Raw genomic sequence first — 22,283 nt, 5'->3', positions numbered from 1 at the left:
AAATAACGTTGCTTCTTAATTCCAGCAGACTCAATTAATATTTTATTATTATTTGTCCTGTGGAAAGCCCTCCCATCAAATGGCAGAGAGATAAATAATTATATGACCTTCCATAGACGTCTGAAGGCAGCCCTGTATCGGGACTCTTTTAATGTGTGATGTTCTGTTGTGTTCTGTTGTGATTGTTTCTTTATATATTATGTTGGAAGCTGCCCAGAATGGCTAGGGCAACAAAGATGGGTATGTATGTATGTATGTATGTATAAATAAATTTTGTTATTGTTGTTCTAGTCCCAGCTAATTCTGAAAGCCCAGCAAAGAAATAAGGGTATCTAATAATGATGTTTAGCTGTTTTAAAAGGAGCACCTAGTCAAGCTCCCTTCCAATGGCCTGGTTGAGAAGTTGCTTTGTTTGTTGTGCTCCCATATCATTTTCTTGCACTCAGACATTATAGCCCTCCTTCAACATGAGTGTTCAGATAAAAACACACCCTTATGCTTTCGGTGTGTGTCTGTGTTGTGACCACGGACCCAGGTTCTTTCTGACCTATTCGGTTTCTAAATGACAACCCAGTCTATCTGGCGTATTGGAAATCATTTTGCACACGGACAGGCAGCTTCCAGCATCTTCTGCAACTGTGGGTTGGAGAAAAGTGCCCTTGTCATGAAGGCAACTTCCTCTAAATCATCTCCTTTTCATTCATTTGTTTTGCAAGTTGAATCTATGCAGCCAAGAGGCTGTAGCGCTGTCGAGTTGCTTGGACAGGAAACTCTTACGGTATTGTTTAATGCAGATTCAAACCCACTTTGTCATGCCCATCCCATGCGAGTGGCCACTTACAATGCAACTCTTGTCAGCAGAGCTTCTGAAGACCTGGGACTGCACATACCAGCAGTGGGAGTGGCCAAAGGCACACAGCTTCCCTCCCTCCGCCCCTCCTCTGATGATAGTCTGTGCAAAAAGAGCTGAGGAAGGGGATTACAGTGGTACCTCGGGTTAAGAACTTTGCTTCAGGATGAGAACAGAAATCGGGCAGCAGCAGCGGGAGGCCCCATTAGCTAAAGTGGTGCTTCAGGTTAAGAACAGTTTCAGGTTAAGAACGGACCTCCTGAACGAATTAAGTACTTAACCCGAGGTACCACTGTACTGTCCCTCCCTGCTCAGCAGATGATACATCTGGGAGGGCACAACTTGCATCCTCATTAGGGTGCTTAAACCTCTCTGTGTCCACCCTAGATCAGGGTCTAATCTAGATTTATTTCCTTTAGTCAAAATTGGTGAGATCTTGCGTGGTTGATGGGGGCATAAACAATTGCCAGGCCGGTGTGTCATCTGGTCAGTGAGTTTTGACCTGATTAAGCCAACTTTTTATGTTCAGCTCAAGCATTTCTCTATGCATTTTGGGGCATAACCCACTCAAACAACTTTCCTGAAGACGTGGACCACTGACTATCTGTAATTTCAGATCCAGCTAACAAAACCCTTTGCTCCCAGCTGCTCTTAAAGGAGTTCATCCACCTTCTTCACACTTTATACAGAAGACCTTAAACATCTCCTCCTGTAACAAAGCGCCGAAAGCTTTCTCGCCCGTTGTAGCAGATGACACAGCAGTGATCTAGGAGCCAGGTTTTGCCATGAGGCAGACATGTGATCAGCTGCTGCTGAAGTCAGTGGGAGTCGCTTGCATGCGCTAGAGGGTGGAATTTGGACCCAAACACTGAGTGTCATTTTCAAATGGCATATTGACTCATAATACTGAAGGCGTGATATGCAAAGAGAGACGGGGGGGGGGGCATTCAATATTCAGGATTGAAAAAAATGTCCGTCTTTTCTAGGGGAAAATAGTTCGACAACACACCACTGTGTTTGACTCTTTAGTCATATAAACACTAAATATGCTAACTATTTGATGCTGGTGTTGTAGGGGTCTACAATCAGAGGCTGTATAGTTCTAGGAATCCGTCCCTTGAAAACGCCAGCTCTTGTTATTGTCCAAATCTGATTATGGAGGGCTGGGAGTTTGGGGAAGGTGGGAGGTATTTGCCAAATGTTATGGAAAGATAACAAATATTTGATAAATAAAGTCAAATATTTTTCTGTAGGTTTGGTTAAGTATTCAAAAACAACAGACATTTTCCCCTTCAGAGTTGTGCTACAGATTAGAAAAGAGAACTTAAGTGCCCTCATAAAAAAAGAAATGGAGTCAAGGGTGGCATAAAAAGGCAAGGGAACTTACTATGGCAGGGATGAAGAAGCTGTGGTCTCCAAATGTGGATGAACTACAACTCCCATGACCCCTAACTACTGGCCATTCTGGCTGCGGCTGGTGGGAGTTGGAGTCGAACATATGGAGGTCACAGATTCCCCATCCCAGTTCCAGGAAGCTGCCTAATACCCAACTGGATCATTGGTCTATCTAGTTCAATGTTGTCTACACCAGTGATCTTCAACCTTGGGTCCTCAGATATTGATGGACTACAACTCCCACAATCCCTAGCCAATCTAGTCCATGGTCATGGATGATGGGATGATGTTGTCTAACAACATCAGGGCAGGGACCTAGGGCTGAAGAACATTGGTCTACACAAACTGGTAGTGGTTCTCTAGGTTTTCAGGCAGGGTTATTTTCTAACTGGAGATACCAGAGATTGAACTTGGGACCTTCTGCATGCAAGGTACAGTTGATGCTTTAGCACTGAGCTGTGATGGTGCTTCTCCATATGCCTTATACTAAGCCAGCCCATCAATGTCTAGTCTTGATTGGCAGGGATTGTTATGTGGTGATGAGTCTTACAGCTCTTTGTTGCACCCAGCCCTTTGCCAGTAGCCTTCCACAACCTGTGCCCATCCAGATGTTGCTAGACCACAACTCCCATCAACCCACTGGCCATAAAGGCTTGGGCTGATGTGAACCGCAGTCTGAAGCATGTGGTAGCTTGGAGAAGGCCATGCTAGACAAGCAAATGAACAAGCAAACCAGTATCACCACAGAGGCGGGACATCATTCCAGAGAATATATGGAACACCTATTTAATTGTTTGTTTGTTGAATTTACATAGTGTCCAAACCTGGAGGTCTCAGGGCGTTTCACAGGAAAACTCCTACAGAACAAATGTGTGTAAAAAAAAGAGAGAGCTCCAAATGAAGAAAAGCTGAATGGATACTTTGCAATAACTTTCACTGAACGTGTTGGAGGGAAACAATGGGAAAGAGAAGTGACAAAGGTTGTAGAGCCAAATAACACTTTCCCAAGTGTTCCTAAAGAACTTTGATATTTCAGTGCACACACCCCCATGCATGCACACACACCATCTTTGGTAAGCAAATTAAAAATTTAGATTTTATTCATTAATCCGTTCAAATGATGCCAGGAATAGTTTGCTAGAGGTTATTCAGAGGATGTGACAAACAAACAAATGTGATAGTGATTGGGTACAGGGCCACATAAAGTCTGTAGTCGATGGTGTTGTGGGCGGCAATGCTCACATTAATTCCTAAAAGCCAAGTCACTAGTGCTTACCAGGAGGGAGAAGGGGAGGACCAAGGCAGTGGGGAGGTCAGCATGATGCAAACGCAATGACAGTAGAGCTGGATTGACTCAGCTGGAGGGTTTTCACTGTGCCAGCCTCTCTGCCGCCTTGCCCCTCTCCCTCCTGGTAAGCAACAGCAGCTCAGATGTCAGGAGCTCAGGTAAGCACCGCCTCTCCCCTGCACGCCGGCCGCTGCTGCTTACAGGAACCGCTAGAACAGTAGGAAACAGAGGGCAGGAATAAATGGATGCTATGTGAAGTGTAAACAGCAGGGCCCTTCAAGGGTCTGCAGACTCTCACTGTTAACTTGATGAGAGGTGAACAGTAAGGTAGCCAGGTTTGGAGATGACCCCAGATTATTCAATTATAGCAGATGATTAAGAGCTCCTACAGCTTCTCTTCAAAACAGATGAAGCGCTTCAAGCTTCAGATGAAATTCAAAGTAACTCATATGACACGAAAGAATCAGATGCCTGATTTCATGGCTGCTACGGTACTCCCAGTTTTAGATTAATCTATGCAGCTTGAGTTGCTTCATCTCTAAAAGAACAACACAGTGCTGTAAAAAAAAAACAGGTCTGGGGCCAAATGTGACCCTCCAAGCCTCACGAGATTCTCCCCAGCCACACACTCACTCTCCAGGCAACGACTCTCTCTGGCCTTGCTTCAGATGTTCCCTGAGTACTTTTGCCTGGGTGGAAAGTGTCCTTGAACTCTGGTAACGCCTCTTGCTTGCCTGGATGGAAGACAGAGAGAGGTGTGTGTGTGTGTGTGTGTGTGTGTGTAAAACTAACCTACTGTGCAAAGATAAAATTTACATTCATTGCTGCGCCCACTTTTGCCTTTTGCCCTGCCTGCCAGTGGAAGGGTGCCCCATAGGGAATATGGTCCTGGGGCTGAAAACTATTCCCCACTCCTGCTGTAAATAAAAACAGATAAAAAACCAGAAAGGACAACGTCAGAGTTGACTGAAACATACGATGCATATATGGGAGCTAGGGAGGTATCTTGGGACTGCAAATAGCTTGAGAAAATATCAAGCAGTAACAGCTTTTATAGGTAAATTTGCCGAAAGCTGAGTTCCTTACAAATTCCCCTCCTTCGTTCTGAGGAAACATTTGCAAAATGAGTGGCTGCCTACCCTATGTTTCCAAAGGTTTACAACAGTCTTCAGCCATTCCAGACCTGGTCTATTTTTATTGTCCATCCAGCTTGCTTCTTCATGCCAGGGAGCCTTAGCTTATTCCTTTGTGTTGCATATTATCCTAATAGCCAGGGTTTAGCTTGAGCCAGGGCTCAGCAGAGCTAAGCTCTGCGACCTGTTTTCCATACCATGTGAATTAGATGGATTTTGCTATTTCTTTTTAACAAAAAAGAGCTTCTGGGCCTATGCAGAATGCCTTTCCCTCACCACTGACTAACCACAACCAGTATGTCAAAATTTCCAGGTCAGGAGATGCAGCTCCCAGGCTTGTTTTGAGCCTGAGAGACTATCTTTTGAAATTAAGCACTCCTCCCACCTCAGTTGTAGCTGACCCCCCCATTCCCAATCACGAAGAGTACAATATTTTCTTAAGAGAACTGCATATTCTGAGGCAAAGCATCTAATTGTTTAAATGGATGGGTGGCTAGATAGATATTTTTCTCTCTCCAAGTGGGCAATTAAGCAGTCAGCTGTGCTAATTGCGTGTGTCTGGGGGTAGCTTTTGCCTGACCCTAAGTGATGATGACCTACTAAGTACGTCTTTACACCTAACTGATTGAACATCTCTCCAGCAGAAACATCTGCAGAAACAATGCCTCAGTGACAAATAAGACCCCCGTCCAGATTTCTTTTTATAGACTCAACAACAATCCCTAGTATGAACCCAGAACATTTTCCTAGCATCAGGTGGCTGCAGTCAATCAAATAATAATACTTGACATTCGCCAGGAGGAAAGACAATGCTGAGAGGGGGAGCTAGGTGGTGGACTTCAGACTTAGACACGGTTGTCTCAGAAAAGAAGCCACACATTGCTCCACGTAACCAGCAGATCCCAGGGACAAATGGCTATATATGTCTACAACATGGCAGAGAAACCAGCAGTGAAAGTACTGGTGAAAAACTACTGATTATTTAGGGAGTGTTGAATAAGCGAAAGATGGAACATCCTGGCCAGTGTGCACTGGTAAAGGTTATCTGTGAACCTATGAGCTGGTTCAGCAATTGCCTATCATCCAGTCTTACAAATCATCCAAGTCCCACTTAAGATGCACTATTTTCTCACGAGGAGGGAGGAGATGGGTTGCCTAGTAAGGGCCCTGCTTACTTGTTCGTTTATTACAGGAGCTGCATCTCATAAAATGAAGTGCTTTGAATCCTCTTAAGGGGAAATCTGTGGCCTTCTGCGTATCATTGGATGATGTCCCATCGTCCCTGACCATGGTTCATGCTGGCTGTTGAAGTCCAACCAAATCTGGAGGGCTACCAGTTCCTCATCCCAGCTCATGAGCATTATTTAAATGCTGAGTGTTATTTTTCCTTCCGCCATCCAAAAAACCCCCCACATGGATGGTTTGGGTAGAAATGTCAACCAGCAATGGAAACACAATCCAGGAAGCCAGATTTGTATGCATAACTAGACTTCCACGTGCAGAATCAATGTAGAGGTACACCCTGACATGAGAGTTGGTACAGCATTGTGGGTAGGCAGCTGACATTTCTATTTACCCAGACCTTTGGACTGAGTGCAGTTCTGGTATAGTGCTCTGCTGCTGCAAGATAGCACCATAGGATTTGATATGTTTTTTAAACTATAAATACTGATATTGCTGTTTTATTTTTCTATTGTTAGGCTGCCCTTTGCTTCTACAAGGAAGGGTGGGGTAGAAACACTCTCTCACTTCCTTAGACCACCTAATCGCCAACATGGAGATAATAGTGCTAATCAACATTACAGGGTTACAGGCAAGCTTACAACAAGTTAATGCAAGTGAAGTGCTTTGAACACACATGTGTTCTATAGAAATGCTTAATAATAATACTTGGAGTAGCCATATTCCATTGTACAGTCTGGATATACCGTTTGCTGTACAATGGGAACCTGCCATTGGTTAGGACTACTTGCTTGCATCGGCAGCTAGATAAAAAGCCCATCTGACTCTACCATTTTGATACGGAATACTAGGGCTCTCAGACTACGTGCCACACAGTCTACTCCACTGCTACAAGGCAGAGAAACTGGCTCTCTTAATCCCTGCTTGTCAGTCATCTTATGGCATACCTCAAGGGGTGCGCATGGAGGCAATCAGAGAGCAAACCAATTGAAACGACACACAAATGAGTGAAAACACTTGCTAATAAAAGGGGGAGAGTAGGAATTTAGAAAGCTGCCTTCTGCTGGTCAGGCCAGTGGTTCATATTGCTTCATATTGTCCACTCTCCTAGGACTGCAGGGAGAAGTATCTCGCAGTCCAGAGGCTGAGGACTGATCCTGGGACCTTCTGCATATAAAGCAGATGTTCCACCAATGAGCTATGGAGCTTCTCTTTCCAACCTTACATGGAACCAAACAAACCGGAGTAAAGCGTTTCTTACTTTCTTATAAAAGGGACGCGGGTGGCGCTGTGGGTTAAACCACAGAGCCTAGGACTTTGCTGATCAGAAGGTCAGCAGTTCGAATCCCCACGACGGGGTGAGCTCCTGTTGCTCGGTCCCTGCTCCTGCCAACCTAGCAGTTCGAAAGCATGTCAAAGTGCAAGTAGATAAATAGGTACTGCTCCAGCGGGAAGATAAACAGTGTTTCTGTGCACTGCTCTGGTTTGCCAGAAGCGGCTTAGTCATGCTGGCCACATGACCCAGAAGCTGTAAGCCAGCTCCCTCGGCCAGTAAAGCGAGATGAGCAACCCCACAGTTGGCCACGACTGGACCTAATGGTCAGGGGTCCCTTTACCTTTACCTTTACTTTCTTATAAAGTTATCAACTAGTCTTTAAGATACGAGAGTCTCTCCAAAATCTGACTTGCCACATCCTGTATAAAATTCATTGCACTATTTGAAACTGTTCTAGGTTCTCTCCCTGAACACTTTGCCAGAGGCTTCACAAGACCCGTTCATCACATTGTGTTAAGCGTTCTTACCAAAAACAAAACAGGATCAGTCATGTATATGATATTACATTTGTTTTGATATATTATATTTTGTGAGCTGCTTTGACTTGGCTTCGCGAAGAGGAGTGGGATATAAGCTGCCAAATAAAAATGATAAAGAAACGTCAAAAATCATGAAAATGTGTAATTTTCACTTTTCCTAAAACTAGTTGCATGAATCGGCCCGAAGCTACCTTGTTCTTCTTTTCCTAACAAAACGTAACTTTTCGGGCCAATCTGTCTCTTAAACCTCACAGGGCTTTGGAGCCGCTGTAGGGAAAAGTTTTCAAATATGTGCTGAATGCCTTTTTTTTTTTTCCAGAGGGGAAAAAAGGGTTTCACTTCAACAATTTGATGTGCTCAGACACTTATCCAGTGGCTGCGCTGCTAAATTTATCGAACTGAAGTAGAATTTCCGTTTTAAGTCACCAGGTTTGGAACAAAGAGTGTAAACTGGCACAGAATTTCACTGACATCATACTCAACATGGGGAACCCACAATGAATCAAGCAGCAAAGGGTTACATTTCCCTGGTTTGCCAAAAAATAAACAGTGTCTCCTACTTAAAATTAGGGCACACAGGGTGAGAGTTTGGGGTGTGTGTGTGCTTATGATGTTCCACAGGCTGGTACTGAGCCTTCACAGCCGACAGTTGTTTTCTTGTTATTTCTTTATTTTTATTTTTTGCCTGTGCAGCAAAGACTTTCTCCCCCTCCTCCCCCTCTGCCCCCCTCCTTCTCCTCTTCCCAGTTGCTTTACCTTCAAGGATGATTTGTTTTATTAAACTGACTGTCCCCAGCCTCTGCAGTACATAATAAAAGCCTGACATAGCAGCCTGCCTGCCTTCTGTGTCCTGCAGATACTCATCATAAGTGTCAGGACATACCAAGGTTAGCGGTCACTGGAAGTGTGCTGGCTGGCTCGAGCCTTTGCCAAACATGCTTGGCAGCTGAATGAATGTCATAGAGAATAGAAGGGGAATTACAAAGGTTAGAGGGAAGACAGCCTCGCCTTCACTTTCTTTCTCTTTCTTTCTTTCCTCCTCTCTCCTCTCTCCATCAGGCTCCCCACTTGTTTTCCCCTTCTGGAAACTGATTTTTCACACTCTCCTGAAAGAAACATCAGCTTGTACAGGGAATCGTTACTCAGTCCCTTAAAACTTTTTCACTGTCAAACAAAGCTTTTTCTTTTTGTGAAAGGGGGCTGATGCTGTGCCTATTTTTAGGCACTCATGCCTTTATTGTCTTTTCACTGGTGCCCCAAGATGCTTGCAATTTTGTAATTTTATGGAGAATGAACTTGTTTCACAAAGTTAACACGCTTTATCGCTTAAACGGTGGAGCTTGCCTCCTTAAGATTATTAACATGCTTCCCCCCACAATTTTTCTTTTAAACCCACATGTCACTCTTTTATGGACCAGTTGTGGTGTGCAGCCTCTGCTGAAATGTGCAGTGGCTATGCATTCAGAGGACTGCTTGTGCAGGAGACCTTCCCACTGCACTTTCAAACTCACGACCACCACTAGCGCTGCCCTCTAGATTTAATTGTCATTAAACTCAGAAGAAAGAAAAAGTCAGGGTGATATGAAGATCGCCGTCATGTCAAAACTGATCTCCTGGGGAACTGCATTTTGTTTTTTTGACTATAAAAGGGCAATAAAATGCTGACTGTAAGAAGACAATGTCAAGGAGAAAAGGGTATTGGTATTTTGGATACTCTTGACTGCTCGCCTTGGAGAGAGAGTTATTCTTGTCACAAACCCTTTTGTCTGCATCTGCTGACTGCTTGCCTGTAGCCAGCAGCATACTTTAACTGTTTTGTCACCTCCTAACATCACACGCATCAGCTGTTGTGCTTTTGTTACGGGTATTGTCAAACTAATCCACTGTGGCTGTTCTAGTGTGCAGTAAATAAAACAGAAACTGCTTCTCAGACAATTCTGCATGAATATTTCAGATGGCTTTTACAACTCTGATTCACAAAATAAAAAAGCACACACACGCACAAACGCAAAACTAGACTTGGATGCCTTAAAGCTAATTGCATGTGGCCACTTCAATTGTTTTGGAGTAGATAATAAAGAGCTGCTCTTTTCTGTCCTTAACTTTTGAGTGTAGCTCTTTAGATTTAAAAAGATCTAGATAATGTGGTTTTTATGTATGCTGCTTAGAGGGCTGGCTTTCTTTAATTTAAGCGGTTTATTTGTTTATTTTCTAAAATAGGCAACATTTCACAGTCTAAGGCTACATAAATCTTCTCAAATGCAAGTCCCACCCAGGCTTCCTTCCCAGGTGAGAGATATAGGATTGTAGTCTAACAGTCCGATCCTATACATGTTTATTCAGAAGCAAGTCCATTTGGGGGTCAATGGTTTCCTGATAGAGTGGCTGAGTTTCACAGTATTAATTTGGAATGTGTGTGAGAGAGTGTTTTCGCAAATGAATTTATTTTAAAATAGAAGAAATATAGTGCAATTAGATACAGCTGTATTTAGGGGAGTTGCACCTTCATTTTAAACACATTTACTGGGAAGTGACCTCTGTTTGCATAGAAGCACATGTGTCTAGGTGCCATGTTGGGCCTGGAAAGGTTTAAGCCAGGTCCACAAACTAGGGAAGCCGTTTCCCTCAGTAACACACCCAGTCCTGAGCACCTTTTTAGAAAGGTTTGTGTGAGGTATCAATGGGAGTCCTTGGAGAATCTTTTTCTAAAGGACAAAAACCAGACTATATCTCTATATATTTGCAAGGTCATTTAAGACACCCTGCAGGGATATGACCAGCACATTTTCATACACAGCCTCCACATACATGCACATGGTTGTCCTCACCAAAATTAATAGCAAATTAGACATTATTTTATTTTATTTTATTTTAGCCAGGCCAGGCATCATGAGTTGCTGGTTTCCAGAAAGTGAAATTTGAATACTGGGAAACGGACATTCCTTCAAATATAAATACTTAATTTTTAAGAATAATAATTTAACATGTATAAAGTATTTTTAAACTACCATGCCCCAGTAAATCTTAGCAAGAACCATGTAGGATAAGTCGGTATTATTAAACCCAAAATCTGCACATCAAGGGGTGACAGAGGTAAGTGTTGCTGTTCTCAAAACAAATGAATAATAAAATAACCGAATATCTGCTGAGCACTTCCAAGTATCAAAAGTGCTTCACAGGCGTCATCTAGTTGTAATCTTGACACAACAACCCTGTGAGGTAAGTCCCTCAGGCTGCGGCTGAAAAAAGAGAGAAGCATGCAGAAGTGCCTAGTGACTTTGGGCAGCTCCACCCCATACATTTAAAAGCACATGGCTTCCCCCAAATAATTCTGGGAAGTGTGGTTTGTTGAGGGAGCTGGTAATTGTGAGGGGGGAACTACAGTTCCCAGGATTCATTGGGGGGAAGCCGTGTGTTTTAAATGTGTGTTGAATGTGCTGTGAATCTGCCCTTTATGACCGAGGCAGGATTCAAACTAGGAGCTTCCCTGTTTATAGCTCAGTCTCTTGGCTACTCTTCTCAACACAAGCCATTATACGCAGGCTCCTCTCCAGTGAGGGTTATTAAAACTGTTTTAGTACCGACCACCTTAGTGAAGTCACACTGGGGTGGTATGAAACGAAGAGAGAAGCCTGTGCGTTTGGGGGGGGGGGAGGCACAGGAAAAGAGGCAAACAGCTGAAGTACTTTTTACCGAGCATTCATTCACCCTTGTGTGCACATGATTCTTCTAAACAAACTCTCCTATCCCTGCTGTTTGTTGAGCAAATATTGATCAAGGAGAGAGATCTATCTCCCGACAGCAGTGACACAAGCTGGGGACTTGCACTACAGACAGAGTGGACTTAAAACAGATAAACTCGGAAGCTTAAGCAACCCGAGTGTTAGGTAAAGAGGCAGGAGGAGGGACCCTTTTTCTCCTTCCAAGCGTATTGTCAAGAAAAGGGGGAGATTTTTCTCTGCTCATAAATATCCCGGGGAGCATTGTCCTCGCTTACATGCAACTGGAAGCCTAACAGCCTGATTCACAAACCCGCTAAATCAAAGTCTTCCGATTTAAGATGATTTAGGCCATGCATGGGATTAGGGGAGCTTAAAATCAAGTTTGCCAGTTTAATTGGTCTGAGGTTCAGCTTCAAAGTGGCTTGTCTTGTGCCCCCCTCCTTCTTACCGCTGAAGTGGTAATGGATTCCTATCTGAAGGGATGGGGGCTGTGAATGGGCTCTCCTGAATGTGTGTGCGCTTAGGCACTACAAAATCTGCACAGCAGAAATAACTGAATTGAAATCCCTGAACTTCAGTTATCAGATAATCTCTTCATTGCCCCGCTGAACCGCGTTGCTTTAAAGAAACAGTGCGAGCACATAGCCCTACGTAAAAGGAATTCCCATTTATCGGCACTTAAAAAACTAAATGCAAGCAGTTATTTGCAATCACGTTCCAGAGGAATCCCCTCAGAAGGACTGAAATCTTAAGGGAGCCATCATTATGGGATGCATTCTGCGGCTACCACACATCCAGCAAGATTTTTTTTTTAAAAAAAAGTTTGCCGGAAGAATGATGCATGGTGGTCCCTTTCAAGCAGCAAGATGAGATGAACATGCCACCTTGTGCAAAACTCCATTGCACGGTGGAGAAGTGGGCTCTTAGAACTCATCTCATAGGCCTGAGCTGCAGCCATTTTCATTCTTGCTGCACCCCCGATTTGGACAATTCACATATAGTTCCCCCTTTAGAAATATTCATTTACTTTTCAGGAGTTGCACTCGTTGCACTCATTGTTCTATCCTTTCTCATGACCTAACATTGTTTCTTAAGAGCAGCCTGCGGGATCAGGCCAATGGCCCATCTAGTCCAGTATCCTGTTCTCACAGTGGCCAACCGGATGCCCAGGGGAAACCCTTAAGTAAAACCTGAGCACAAGAGCACACTTTCCTCCTGCCATCTCCATCAGGTGGTATTCAGAAGTGTTTCTTCTTCTGACTATGGAGGTAGAACATAGCTATCATGGCTCATAGCCACTGGTAGCCTTATCCTCCATGAATTTGTCTAATCTTTTTTGAAAGCCATCCATGTTGGTGGCCATCAAGACTTCCTGTTGGAATAAGTCCACATGTGTGAAGAAGTGCTTTCTTCCTTGCTGCACATCTTCTTATTTGCACAGACCTAACGCTTCCATTTTTCCAAAGTGCAGAGAAGATAATTTCATTATCGGCTCAAAGCATCCCACTTGCTGTACAAGATTTGTCACTGGCAAAGATGGAAAGAATAGAGGAAGAGCCTCAGTTGAAGGGCTATAGCCAATAGCAGAAGGTCCCAGGTTCCATGCCTGGCATTTCCAGCTAAATGATCCAGTAGTAGCCCACAGAATGTATTTCAATTATTTCAGAGATCCAGCATGCTGTACAGTCGTACTCAGGTTACATACACTTCAGGTTACAGACTCTGCTAACCCAGAAATAGGGCTTCAGGTTGAGAACTTTGCTTCAGGTTGAGAACAGAAATTGTGCTCCGGCGGCACGGCAACAGCAGGAGGCCCCATTAGCTAAAGTGGTACTTCAGGTTAAGAACAGTTTCAGGTTAAGAATGGACCTCTGGAACGAATTAAGTACTTAACCCGAGGTACCACTGTAGTGGATTTGGTCTAAGGAGACCTAGGTTCAAATCCCTACACATGAGGCTGCATGACCAAGTGGCCATTTCTTAGCCAAGTCTGCCTCACAAAGCTGTTGTGAAGATCCAGTAGGAGAAATCCCACAAGAGCTTCCTGAGATCCTTGGAGACAGAGCGGGATGCAAACTAAAAATAGTTTAGTTGCTCCCTCACCCCAAACTCCTTTAGCTCAGTTGTTCCAAACTGAGCAGACGTTCAAAACTTAAGTGTCAAATGTAAAATTGACTCTTAAAATAAAACCCAGTTCTCTGCCTCAGCAGCATATAGAACGGAGGCAGGCAACCTGCAGCCCAAGGATGCAGCTTTCAGTCTAATATTGTACAGGTGGCAAATATGGGAAAATGGAGAATGGGGTGGCAGAGAGAGAGAGAGAGAGAGAGAGAGAGAGAGGGAAAGAGAGACAAAGGGTGGCCCATTCAGTTTCAGCTCTCCCTACACCCACTGACTTTGACTCCCTCTGGCTCCCAGCATATGGTCCTAGGAAGGTTGCTCCTGAATGAATGCAGCCCTCATGACTGATGGCCGTCTGAGAAATCTTTTAAAGAATTTCTCTGTTCCCCCCATATTATCACAGAGTTGGAAAGGAATCAGTGGATGACCTTGTCTAACCCTCTGCCCTGAGGCAGAACATACTTTACTTAAAAAGAAGCCTGCACAGATGCATGTCAAGCCTTATTGTGACAACCTTGTGGAAAGGAAATTCTACCCCCTTTCTAGACAATTTGTTCCTCTGCTAAACCAAGCTGAACTGTTAAGAACTTGTAAGCCCTGTTGGTTTCAGCGAGACCATGAAAGACATGCTCTTCCTAATACTTAGCCTACATCTCGTTTTCTTCTCATATGAATCAATTGCTCTGTTTAGCAACCCCCTAAACCAATCAACATTTTAAATCAGGCTCCCTAAATAGCTGGCCGTGATCATTTCAGTTGTATCTTTGTATAATTTTAACCAGAAATAAACTATCTTTTTTTGAGGTGGAGCATCCAGGGATGTTTGCAAGGCCTGCATCAAAGGACCAGTTGATTTCATTAGCAACATCAAGTTCAAGTGCCTTCCTTGTATAGCAGGGATGGGGAACCCATGGCCTTCTGGACTTTGCTGGATTACAACTCCCATCATCCCTGACTGGAGCTGATGGGAGGTGGAGTTCAACAACATCAGGAGAGTCATAGGCTCCTCCTTGCAGCTGGGCAAAATAATTTCAAACCACAAACGTGACATTGGCAGAATGTAAATATTCCTCTGTATTTGAAAAAACCAAAACAAAATCCCTTAAAATCCAAAACATATCAGGGAGAAGGGTTCAGTTTAGCACTGTTCATGGCACATAAAAAGATTTCTTTCATGGAAATTCAACCGTTCACTATCACAGTCTAGAAAAGGATTTGTCCATTGTGCTGATAATATAAACTGTTCACCTATAAGTCCAACTGATTGAATAGGTCTTGCTATCACAACCTTTGGTGCCTACACCTGAAGACCACAGAGTTTCATCATGAGATCAACAGATTATGCAAGAGGAAACAGAAACGTTATATAGTTTGTTGTTTTGTGCACAAGCCTCAAACATTAACGCCTGTCTCCCGTTCACATATAAGGGGAGACTTAAAGTTTCTATCCCTGGTTTGTTGTAAACTGCAAGATCCTGCCTCACCAGAACAAGTTTCCTGGTTTGTTATCCAACTTGTGGACTTCTCAACTTGTGGGCTTCTCGAGGCTAGTTGGTTACCCACTGTTAGAAACAGAATGCTGGACTAAATGGGCCTTTCAGTTTATCACACAGAAACTGTCTTAAGCTCTTACGGTTTGTGGAAACCACGCTTTCCTGAGTTGGGATGAAACTGGGAACTGTGGTTTACAACAGATCAGGATTAGAGAGTGATATCCATTCATATTCAGAGTAACAAACAAATGAATTTAAGTCCATTGATTTTGACTAACACCAGATTTCACTGAGAAGCTTAAAATTTCATACTCTCACCTGCCAAAGAAAGTGCGCAAGCTCAAGGCTCATGTTGACAAACCATGATTTGTTTTAGCGTTTTTAGAGCTGTGTTAGAAAATCTCTAGAAACAGCAAAACTAAGCAAACTATACAATTGTAGCCTAATGCTGTGTTGCATTACAAATGTACCCAGGGTAAACACACTTGTAGGAAACAGCTATAGTTCAAGGCTAGCCTTTCTTTGAAAAAACAAACCCTGAATGTTTCATCAGTCTTAGCACAAGAACTAAGAGCAATAACACTCTGTCTCATATTTTACAAAGCTTCAAAAGAACAATGTCCCATTGAGTAAAATTCAGCAGCATTCTGTAAACATTAATTTAAGGAAATCAATAAGCTCTGTGAGCTAAAGGCATATTACAAGATAAACTGGCCCGAGAGCTAGTTGGTCAAACAGATTTTAGTTTTCTCGGCCAGATAAAGATGGTTTCAAAATGGGGCTAACGTGTCGCAACCAAGGTTTGAAAGCTATGTGGCCTTCAAACAGTCTGCTTGTTCCTACTACAAAGCTGGACAAACATACTTTAAATATGATAAGACTGGCCATGATTCGTTTGCTTAGCAGTTTTATATAAAAGTAGAATTGTTAGCCTGGGAAGCTTCTCACACTTGCTCTCAAATCACAATTCTCAACAAACCAATTTCAAGAGCTCAAGGTTTGAGATTTTATCGCTTTAACAGGAGACCTCTTTTTCGTTTTGTTTTTAACAGCCGAGAGTTTACGGGTCCATCTTTATTCATGTTCACCTGGTGGGCAACATGCTGTCCTGCCAAACAGAAAAGCTCAGATCTCTCGTGGGTTGGAGATCAGAGGTCTCTGGTTGGTGAAAGCTGCTCACGTTGCAGAGCTGAACCGCACAAGGTCATGTCAACGGGAGGTAAACAGGTAGCGGGGAGGGCAGGCTGGCAGTCTTCTCCTTGGATGCTGCAATAGGGGTTTCTCTTAACGCAGATAAGGGTGCATTAGGGGCAGCTGACTTGGAACTTCTGCAGCAGGGAAAAAAGTGTGAGACCAAGCAGAAAGGGAAGGTGGCGTTCCAAGGTAAAGCAGCTCCAAGGGAATATGGATCCCCACAATTTGGATAAAAAGGGATGGGGGTAAAGGAGGGCTATTAGAAACATTACAGATTAAAAATAAAGCAGGAGGAGGCTCTGATGAGAATGTTCTACTCCACAATCCAGTATGAACATTCAGAGAGCCCAGGAAGACATGGTATATAACGGAATGCATCCTTTCTCTAATTTAAAAATGAAAAGCGGCCTCAAAAGACTGTAAATGGAAGCGGCTTGTTGACACCTTTCCCTTCTGGTGATCCTCCCAGTCAAAGCTGCCCGCAAGCTGATTTCCTTACTGCAGAGTATTCTCCACTCCCCCTCTGTTCCTGTGATAAAGCTTGCTGCCTTGGGGGCTTCTTTTTAAATCCAAATAAAACATTAGAGCAAAACTTTTTCATGTAGTTTGAAGGCCTTGAGGTAGTCAACATACACCCAGCCCCTTCCCATCATCGTATGAGGGGAGGGATGTGTGTGAAATAAGCAGGGCTGTACTGCATTTCCACACACACACACCCTGACAATTCTCCATTTTCTAAATTAACGAGAAAAGAAGCTGCAGTCAAAAAGCATCAAAGATTAGCTATCTATAATTTTACATGTGCACTGCTTTGAGAGATTTTCTTTTTTTGTTTATCAAACAGTCCATACATTTACCAAGTAAATAAATCAGGGAATAATGGGTGAAACCCTCAAAGGTGGTGTGTAGGGTTTTCGTTGTGCTTGCCTTACTTTTGAGGAGGCCGGGGGTTTGTGCAAGTGCCTTTTCTTTCATTTTACAAATCATCTAAGAACATAAGAATTGCTAATGGCCCATCTAGTCTAGCACCCTATTCCTACACTCTAGCACCCCAACCAGATGCCCTCAAGCAGCACCCAAACACAAGAGCGCTCTCCCTTCCTGTGATTTCCAGCCACTGGTATTCAGAAGCATTACGGCTTCCCCCTGCAGAGGGAATAAATGTCAGAAAGTAGCCAGAACATACAATAGTTTCTTGCTTGTTAGCTCCCGCCTTCGCCTCCATTAGTTCTGACATCAACTCCCCTTTATCAGAATTACAAGCCTGGTAGATGAAGGGAACACAGTGGATGTAGCCTACCTTGATTTCAGCAAGGCATTTGACAAGGTGCCCCATGATATTCTTGTAAAGAAGCTGGTAAAATGCGGTCTTGACTATGCTACCACTCAGTGGATTTGTAACTGGCTGACTGACCGAACCCAAAGGGTGCTCATCAATGGTTCCTCTTCATCCTGGAGAAGAGTGACTAGTGGGGTGCCACAGGGTTCTGTCTTGGGCCTGGTCTTATTCAACATCTTTATCAACGACTTGGATGATGGACTCAAGGGCATCCTGATCAAATTTGCAGATGACACCAAACTGGGAGGGGTGGCTAACACCCCAGAGGACAGGATCACACTTCAAAACGACCTTGACAGATTAGAGAACTGGGCCAAAACAAACAAGATGAATTTTAACAGGGAGAAATGTAAAGTATTGCACTTGGGCCAAAAAAATGAGAGGCACAAATACAAGATGGGTGACACCTGGCTTGAGAGCAGTACATGTAAAAAGGATCTAGGAGTCTTGGTTGACCACAAACTTGACATCAGCCAACAGTGTGACGCGGCAGCTAAAAAAGCCAATGCAATTCTGGGCTGCATCAATAGGAGTATTGCATCTAGATCAAGGGAAGTAATAGTGCCACTGTATTCTGCTCTGGTCAGACCTCACCTGGAGTACTGTGTCCAGTTCTGGGCACCACAGTTCAAGAAGGACACTGACAAACTGGAACGTGTCCAGAGGAGGGCAACCAAAATGGTCAAAGGCCTGGAAACGATGCCTTATGAGGAACGGCTAAGGGAGCTGGCCATGTTTAGCCTGGAGAAGAGGAGGTTAAGGGGTGATATGATAGCCATGTTCAAATATGTAAAAGGATGTCACATAGAGGAGGGAGAAAGGTTGTTTTCTGCTGCTCCAGAGAAGCGGACACGGAGCAATGGATCCAAACTACAAGAAAGAAGATTCCACCTAAACATTAGGAAGAACTTCCTGACAGTAAGAGCTGTTCAACAGTGGAATTTGCTGCCAAGGAGTGTGGTGGAGTCTCCTTCTTTGGAGGTCTTTAAGCAGAGGCTTGACAACCATATGTCAGGAGTGCTCTGATGGTGTTTCCTGCTTGGCAGGGAGTTGGACTCGATGGCCCTTGTGGTCTCCTCCAACTCTATGATTCTATGATTCTATGATTTATCACCTGTAGCGAGCAAAAATTGAATCCCAGCTAGTACAGGTAGGAGAGGAAAGTAAGAAAAAAAAAGAAAAACCCCAAATCCACGGTTAAAGAGGGAAAGAATTTGCTGTAGTGAGTGGTTTTTTGTTGCCTGTAAGCTTTTCAAAAAGTATCGACATATAAAGCTTTTTAAAAGGTATGAAGTGTGATCTGGGTAGGATTAAGATAGAGTAATCCTATTTAGAAGCCTTTAAGAGTCGGAGCTTTTTCCGCACATCTTGTGCGCTGCTTCACTGATTGTCGCAAAAGTTCTATAGGTTTGGCTGGTCTTCCAGCAGTACTGTATATGCTCCCCCCGCATTTCCACAGACAAAAGAGGGTTCCACCTGGAACAAATTATTCATTAGGTTATCACAACTGTTTTGCAAAGGCCAGGGAAATTTTTTGCCACCTACTCACGATGCAATTGTGTTTATGAGATGCAGAGGACATCAGACTGGCCTGGGGCCAGCTTTGTCCCTTTTTAAAAGAGAGGGAGGGAGGGAGAGAGAGAGACTACTACTACCACTACTAAAGTTTTAACAATGTGCCAAATGTTGCCCTGGGAAGAGAAATCCATTCTTGAAACCTTAAAGTCTAAATAGGATGGTAAAGACAAGGTGAGTAAGCAGGACAAGAAGATTAATTTAAAAGAAATAAAAATGGAAAAGGGTAACAGGGATGAGGAGCCATTTTCACCTAAGGGGCACATTCCTTTCTGAGCAACGTTCTAGGAGCCACATGTCAATGGTGGTGGTTGGGCCAAGAGGTGAAAGTGGGCAGCACAATAAATGTGAATTTCGCCGTTGTACAGCACACTTGTATCTACACACAGCCCTCTTTATCCTCCAATCCAGGCAAGCAATTTTATCAAGGACATACTCCATCTTAGCAAAATTGCTCAATTTGGGCTGGTGAGGAGTGTGGCTTAGGGAGAGGGGGTGTGGCCTAAAGAGCATCCCTTCTCCCAGGCCTGAGCTTCTTTATCCCTGGAACTGAACATGAACCTATAGTGGTACAGGAAAGTTTTACAGAAGAAATGGCTTCTGGGAAGATATGGCCACCAACTTCATGGAGGAGAAGGCTATCCATAGCTACTAACTCTTGACAGTTGTGTTCTGCCTTTAAATATATATATGGTGTAACATTGCCATTAAGAGCATACCTTATGAGCAGGAAGTCTCTAGTTAACAACTCAGCTGAGCTAGTAACTCACTGGGTGGCCTTAGGCAAGCCATTATTTATCAGCCATTTGCAATATGGGGATGAGAATATTGGCCACCCGCTCAGCATTCCTGAGACAATATTCATCATGGGTGGGGACAGGGAAGAGGAATAAGGTGCTGAAAATTTACAGCAGCAGCTGGATGAAAACTGTAGTAACTGTTAGTGATTTCCTAACAACTATTGAGGTTGGGTTCCCCCCCCCCCCTCAAAAGGATTAGCTACCCTGTTCCCTGTGCTAACCCAACAGTTCTTATCTCCCATACCTGCCTCTCTGGAATTTTTCTATTCACCATTTACAGCAGCAGCTGTAGCCAGTTCTGGTTGACTGTTCTAATATAGGTGCTGGTCAATGGCCAGCAATTCTTGGCATTACAATAAGTATGAAAAGAATGTGTCCCTGGCTGGTGAGTGTAGGTCCCTCTTCACACTGTGTGATGGGTGGAGGTGCTTTCTGGATGCACAAGGATGTGCAGCTTGGCCCCGCAGGTAACCAATGCAGGCCCAGAGTCAACTCAGAAGAGAGGTGCAGCAGGGAGAGGATCCTAGACAAAGCTTTTCCATCCTTGAGATGATGCCAGTCAGTGGAGACAATACTGAACCACTGTGAGAAGTGCAGTTTCAGGGAACCAGGCAGAGGACCTTCTCGGCAGTGGCACCCTCCCTGTGGAACACACTCCCATCAGATGTCAAGCAGATAAAGAACTACACTTTTAGAAGACATCTGAAGGCAGCCCTGTATTGGGAAGTTTTTTATATTGGTTATATTATGTTTTTTGCTTGTGTTGGAAGCTGCCCAGAGTGGCTGGAGCAACCCAGCCAGATGGACTGGGTATAAATAAAAAAATCATTATTACTTTTATCATTATGGTGTGACTCGGGTATGTTCCTTGATCATTCTGCTTTTGTGGGGTCTGTCTCTTCTCTCACAACAGAAATGCAACTTGGCACACAGAGAAAGGCAGGGTCTGAAAGTGCCCGATACGATCAGAAAAGATAAGCCCACAATGAAAGTGGATATGGTGCATTACAGTAGATTATGTTTATGAACTTTAATAAAGCTTTTTCTCTGCAGAAGGATTCTTTACGTGCCCCAGATGGCAACACGGTACATTACAGTTAGCAAGTAAATCCAAAGCACCGTAGATGTATTTCCACAGTGGTAACCCTTGTTCCACTGGTTTTTGTTCCACATTTCTGCTTTACAATATGGCCTGGGGAAACAGATAAAATCCCTTGACAATTGACCCTCGCTCTTTCACTAATCTTCTGCCGAATACCTCCTAGACTGAAACTCCCCAACTTAAAAGCTAAACTGCAATTGGGTCATTGTTATTGAATCACAAAGTTGGAAGGAACATGGTAGATGATTGAAATCCAACCCATTGCTCAATGGAAGATTGGCAAAATAATTGCTGGATCAGGTCAGTGGCCCACCTAGTCCAGCGTCCTTTTCCTCACAGTGGCCAACCAGATGCCTGTGGGAAGTCCGCAAGCAGGACCTGGCCTCTCTTTCTTTGGTTTATAGCAACTGGTTTTCAGAAGCATGCCAACTCCAACCGTGGAGGTAGAATATAGTGGTTAGCAGCCACTGATTGCAAGGTACAACTATCCCATGCCTGGAAAAGCTGCCCAGTCTCTTCTTAAAAAGAGCCCATCACCTCCTGTAGTCTTCCACTATCAAGCAGTTCCTATTGCTAGATAGTTTCTCCTAATATTTAGTCAAAAGCTGCTTCCTTGCAATTTATAGTCATTAGGTCTCGTCCTGCCTCTCAAGAGCAACATAGAGCAAGTCTGCTCTTTTTCTGCATGGCAACCCTTGAGAGATTTGAAGATAACAGTCATCTCCACCCACTCTCTCTAGGCTTATTTTCTCCATGCTAAATGCACTCCCTCTTTCAAAGGTTTCCAGACTTTACAGAATTCTGTTTGCCTTCCTCTGGACATGCTCCAGTTGCTCAATGTCCTTCTTAAAAATATGAAAGAAGTTGTGTTGTAGTGGCAGCAGGACTAGCGTTCCAGGTACAAACGGATATTGCTTGAATTGTCAATATTTTGGGTTAACTTCAGGAAGATCCACACCATACATTGAAAGCACATGATTTCCCCCAGCTAGAACCTGGGAACTCTAGTTTCCCCTAATAGAGCTAAAATTCTCAGCACCCATAGTGACCCAAAGTCAACACAGTTTAAATGTATGATGTGGTTCTGCCCTAAGTCATACTCAGTCATTTCAATTAGTGTACTTTGACTGGCATTCAATGATATTTTCCTCAGTCTTCTGTTCTGCTCCGGTTTAATGGTTATTGCACACAAACCACACCAGACCTGGTTTGCACATAATACTAAGCCATGGTTTACTGTAGTGATAATGTTAACCATAGTTAATAAATCATAA

The 22,283-nt window shown here is 43.7% G+C and overlaps 1 protein-coding gene across 5 annotated transcripts in view; it reads right to left on the bottom strand.

The window, feature by feature from the left end:
• Positions 1 to 22,283, bottom strand: part of PROX1 (prospero homeobox 1) — an 82,229-nt gene that overhangs the window by 8,383 nt on the left and 51,563 nt on the right. The window lies entirely within an intron of this gene.

The sequence above is a fragment of the Podarcis cretensis genome, assembly GCF_951804945.1.
Source record: "Podarcis cretensis genome assembly, chromosome: 3".
NCBI lineage: Eukaryota > Metazoa > Chordata > Lepidosauria > Squamata > Lacertidae > Podarcis > Podarcis cretensis.
This window is presented reverse-complemented; position numbering and strand designations above follow the sequence as displayed.